The 5,655-nt window shown below is 43.4% G+C and overlaps 1 non-coding gene across 1 annotated transcript; it reads right to left on the bottom strand.

The window, feature by feature from the left end:
• Positions 1-1,859: 1,859 nt before the first annotated feature.
• On the bottom strand, positions 1,860-1,931 carry TRNAT-UGU (transfer RNA threonine (anticodon UGU)). The gene has a single exon. It is a non-coding gene; the product is annotated as a tRNA-Thr (tRNA).
• Between the last annotated feature and the right edge of the window lie 3,724 nt (positions 1,932-5,655).

The raw sequence follows: 5,655 nt of genomic DNA, 5'->3' as shown, positions 1-5,655 counted from the left end.
CTAATTGAGACTGTCGCATTAGCGAAGCGCTGTAAAGCGAAGCGCCATAAAAAGGGGCCCTACTGTAAGTCTGTATGTTGGAATGTGGTTGACTTCACTGCATGAACAACTCCTGAACTAGCCTGTAAGCTGCCAATGAACATTTATGCTCTGTGTAAACTAGTTTCAAACATGCTACCTGGCTGAGTTTTTAAATCAGGAGTGGGGAACCTTTTTCAGCCTGAGGGCCACATTTCCTCATGGGCAACCTTCGGGGGCCACATGCCAGTAGTGAATGGGGCCAGAAGCAGAAGCAGGTAGAACAACAGATGCAACTCTTAGCTTTGTAGAGAAGGCAACATTCCAGCCAATAAGAAGTTTCTTCACACACCCACATCTCTCTCTCTCTCCATTCTCCATTCAGGCAAGCAAGGGCCATTATCATCGTTCACAGACATATTGCATTCAGGAAACATTCTTGTGGAGGGCACAGAGTAGGGCCACCAGTGAGGGATATGTCCTGGGGAGAGTCTTGGAACCCCATCAGAGAGGCTGGAGGGCTGCATATAGCCCCTGGGTCTCAAGTTCCCCATCCATGTTTTAAATAGCTTGAATCTATTCATTATTATAAAAATATAGTAACAGCACAACCCTATGTATGTCAGAAACAAATGCCATTGTGTTCAATGGAATTCATTTCCAGGTCAGTACGTACAGGATTGCAACTTAAAAGCAAAGCACTCACAATACTTTGTACATGTTCGCAATCACAATCAACCTTGGATACATGCTTCCATGGACAAATGTGTAAACTGAGTGATCATGGATATTTCTAGCAGCAGTTTTCTCAATTGTGAAGGGACCTTTTTCTAGATGTCATGATAAAGAAAACTGATGCATGTGTGCAATGGTTGCTCAAAGGTAAGGGTGTGTGTTCCCTTACTTGAGTTTTTTAACAATAAACCTTGACAAACTCATAGTCACATCATGGAGAAAATTCCAATTTAAAAACGCAACCATTTACTTGGAGGTATGCTGCACTGAAAATCAGTCAGATCTATTTTCTAGTAAGTATTTTGATTTGGAATTCCATTCCACACTTCCCTTCTCAGAACAGGAAAGCAGCATGTGTGTGTGTTTGTGTGTGTGTGTTTAAACTAGCTTTCTCCAACATGGCACCCTCCAGACGTTGTTGGACTGCAGCTCCCATCTTTCCTGACCATTAGCTGTGCTCACTAGGACGGGAGTTTTAGTTTGAAAACTTGGAAGGCACCAGGTGGTAGAAGGCTGGAATAAACAAACTACTCCAATCTAGTGATTCCTTCCAAAGTATACAGACATTATACCTTGCAAAGCCTTGCCAGGCACTTCCATGGAGAAATATTTCCATGTGTGCCAAGGTTTATGTGCCTAGAGCTGTGTCTACTATTGAATTGAGAAGCTGCTTCCTTGCACAGAAGTATGTACCAGGGCTAGAGATGGGCAAGAATTTTGATTCAGTTTGCATTTCAAACTGAACCTATAACATTCTCACTTTCCGAAACAATATGGGAACTGAAACACAGCCATACTTCGAAATTTGCACTTATTTGAATTTTGTGATGCAATTCGCCAACTAAACATTGTTTACAAAAATGCATATGTTGGTCCATCTAGCTCAGTATTGTCTACACTGACTGGCGGCAGCAGCAGCAGCTCTGTAGGGCAGCCTATCCCAACCTTTGGGTCCCCAGATGTTGCTGGACTACAATTCCCATCATCCCTGACCATTGGCCATGCTGGCTGGGGATGATGGGAGTTGTAGTCCAACGACATCTGGGGACCCAAAGGTTGGGAAAGGCTGCTCTAGGGTTTCAGACTGGGATCTTCCTAGCTCTACCTGGAGATGCCAGGGATTGAACCTGGGACCTTTTGCATACAAAGCAGATGCTCTACCACTGAGCCACATGTTCTGGGATCAGGCTGACACTGGAGAAATCTAGGCAAAAATCCTTGATTTTTTAGCTTATGTTTAATTTGAAAAGAGAACAAAAATGGCAAAAGCAAATCATGCCATCTTGGAGAGATATTACGTGCTTAGGCTCCAATAACAACTGTCTGACCTTAATTAAAACATTTGAGGTAGGCATGTCCTTTACACTATTATGCCCTGCAGCTATTTATAGGCAAATTATTCCACGGCATGCTGGGAATTCTTGATGCAGGCATTGTCTAGCAGCTGTCACAGCATCCAATCCTTTATTGTTGTCACCAGAGTCCCTCCTTTTTGACTCTCTTGCATCCACAGATTACTGCCATAGTTTTAGTTAAAGCATTTGAGAGATGTGGTGAGCAACGTTCATGCTGTTGGAACTGCCACAAAAGTGAAGAAACCAACATATTCGTGGCAGTGAATCATTTAGAGGGTCCAAAGTCTTGAGACACAATGAATAAAGTTGCTTCCCAGAAGCTGAAAAGAAGAAAACATACTGTAGCCAAAAATGTAGCCCTAAATCTTCACAAATTCCTGACCACCACCACCTCCTCCTCCAGTAGATTTATTAGTTGCTTGATACCCGAAGGTCCCCAAGTGACTTACACAATGTTAAAACAAAAACAAATAAAACACATGATAAAAACATAACAATAAACAGCAGCAAAACAATAACAATAGCATCCCATGCAGCCAAAGGAAGGTTTGGCAGCATATTAAAACAAAACATCATCTCTATCTATCAAATGCCTGAGAGAAAAGGTATGTCTTTACCTGGTGTTGAAAAGATGTCAATGAAGGTGCCAGGTGGACCTCACTGGGAAGTGTAATCCACATATAGGGAGCTACAACCGAAAAGGCCCTCTCCCTTGCCACCATCCTCTGAGCCTCTCTCAGAGGAGGGACCCGAAAGAGGGCTTCAGAGAAACATCTAAGGGTCCAGGTAGATTCATATTGGGGGAGGCATTCCAGAAGATATTGGGGTCTTGAGACTTAAAAAGCTTTATAGGTCAAAAACAACATGAGGGACAGAACCAACCCCTGCGGGACCCCATACTTGGAAAGCCCAGGGAGCCGACCAGTGCTCCCCAAGAACCAGCTTCTGGAGCTGGCCATCCAAGTAAGAATGGAACCACTGCAATCCAGTGCCCCCAACACCCAACTTGGATAGTCACCTCAGAAGAACACCATGATCGGTGGTATCGAAAGCCACTGAAAGATCAAGGAGGATCAACAGTCACATTCCCCCATCTTTCTCCTGACACATCATACACCGTACTTACATCATTATTATTAGTTGGAAAATTGCAGAATTGACATGAAGTGACAAAAATCTCGCAACACTATGGATGAGAAGCCACATGTGACGGTGGCAGACCTGTGTCTTTAAATGTGGGTCTGCCCCCAATAATGTATCAAGTGGGGAGTAGGATTGAGGTATGATTTCAAGAGTCATAGGGGTGTGATGGCTGAAGTACTGAACCCTACCCCAGCTTGCAGCTTTTACTGCTGTAATACAATCCTCCAAGACCCTTTCCCCCTCAGCTTAGCTCTGACACTGGAAGTGAGCCCAGCTGGGAAATCATTGCTGGGGGGTGGGGATGGGCTGCAGAGGGAAAGGCAACAGGGGGTTCAGCACCCAGCCCTTTAAGTTACAAACACATACACATACCTGGCAATGTTTAGGGCAAACGCATGCTTAAAGATCCGTCAGGGCTTCCCCCATCTCATGTCATATGGACCACAGTTGTCACATGTAGTTTGGGCCAAAGTCAAACACCTTTAATATTTTCAAGTTTCTTCTGGCAGCGTCAGGGGAGACTGGTGGCCCTGATGTCAGTGGGGCAATGAATCCACCCTTGGAAATCACCTTGGACAATTCCTTGAAAGTTCGGACTAAAACCTGGAGTGGATTTACTGCCCCACTGAAATTGGGGCCACCAATATCCACTGGCTGCAGCTCCACAGGGCCAACAGTCAGGAGAAAAGTGTGGAGGTCATGATTTTTGACAATGTAGATGCAGAGGGTCAATTTTCAACAAAAACAAACCAAGAAAAAGCCTTGCTCATGTAAGTGGGATAATGGTATAAAGAAGGGTTTCTCAACCCCTTTCATCCCATGCCGCTCTTCAAATCTGGCTTCCCTAATTATTTTATTTGAATTTTCAAAAGGATGGAAATATTGTGGCTTTTAATTATAAATATTTTTTCTGCTTAATAAAAAATGAATCAAAGTACTTAGATTTTTTTTAAAAAAAATCAAACATATGAAAAATCCACATGAACATAACATTTCATACTTCTATATTTTAATATTATACCTATATTTTGGAAACAAGCCCCCCTTGAAATCTTCATACTCCCATCGTAGATGAGACACACCCCTCTGGTTGAGAAACACTAGTATAAACATAAACAGTTTTGTGAGTGGTATAATGTCAGAGCAGCGGGCTCACGCAAGATTTCCCCCTTCCATTTTGTAAACTAGAAAACTGAAACTTTCATCTTGTGCAGAAGAGGATTTTGGATCTCAGAGGAGTTTGCGGCTCTGATGTTACCCTGAGCACACGGGTAGTCCAGTTGAGTTAGCAAAGGGTCTCTTTTGCTGTCAGGTTGGCTTCCAGAATCGGAGGAAAGCAGATTTTGAGAGATTCTTCACTTCCATGCTGGGAAGTGTTAACATGTGAGCTGAATTGAAGCTCATTCTTCATCCTCACACAACTGTACTGTGCAGTTACACAGCAACTCCCTCTCCAGTATGCTAAGCTAAGCCATCTATACAGACAGCAGAACAAAATGGAAAAATGCTGAGATGGTGTTTGAATCTTTGAATGCTCCCTTATAGCTAAAACTCTCTGCAAACAGAAATCCAGCAAGTGTGAGGAAGATTTGAATTGCACCATGTGCCTGCTGTACTGGTTTTAGAAGTCATAAAAGTCAAAGAACAGTGGAGTTGGAAGTGGCCTCTAAGGCCATCAAGTCCAACCCCCTGCTCAATGCAGGAATCCAAGTTCAAGCATACCTGATGGGTGCCTGACCACTTGCCTCTTGAATGCCTCCAGTGCTGGAGAGCTCACCACCTCCCCAGGTTATTGGTTTCATTGTCTTACCGCTCTGTTAGGAAGTTTTTCCAGATGTTCTTCCACTTTCAGAGAGGTTTTTGTATTTTGTATTGTTTTTATATGTATATGAGGGTTTGTTTGTTTGTTTGCAAATCACAACAGCATTCAAATGTGGTTTCTTCCATCCACCCTGAAGTGGCAGAGTCCACTCTGCTGCCTCAGCATTCTACCTCCTCATTTAGCTCCAAAGGTAGCCTGAGTTGTAAGCTATGAAGTTCTGAGGCTGAGATGTGAGTAAACAAATGTCATAATCTCCCTTTGACCACTGCAACTGGCAGCAGCTCTGGAAGAGATCTTTCCTGCTGTTGCCTGAGGCCTTTTTATCTGGAGATGCCAAAGAATGAATCAGGAGTTGTCTGCATGCAACACATATTCTGTATCACTGAGCTATGGCTCCACATAAGTACACTGGCATGAATGCAAATGAATAAAAGCACATGGAGATCAACATAGCTGTTTCCCAATGATGAAAGCAGGCTTTGGGTTAGGGCCAAAGTAGAATTGCCTTTGAAACTGGGACAGCAGAGAAAAAATACCTTGCATTCTACTTTCCCCCTTTCTTTAGGTGGCAAAAAGTGGCTT

Source organism: Rhineura floridana, chromosome 3 (genome assembly GCF_030035675.1).
Source record: "Rhineura floridana isolate rRhiFlo1 chromosome 3, rRhiFlo1.hap2, whole genome shotgun sequence".
NCBI lineage: Eukaryota > Metazoa > Chordata > Lepidosauria > Squamata > Rhineuridae > Rhineura > Rhineura floridana.
This window is presented reverse-complemented; position numbering and strand designations above follow the sequence as displayed.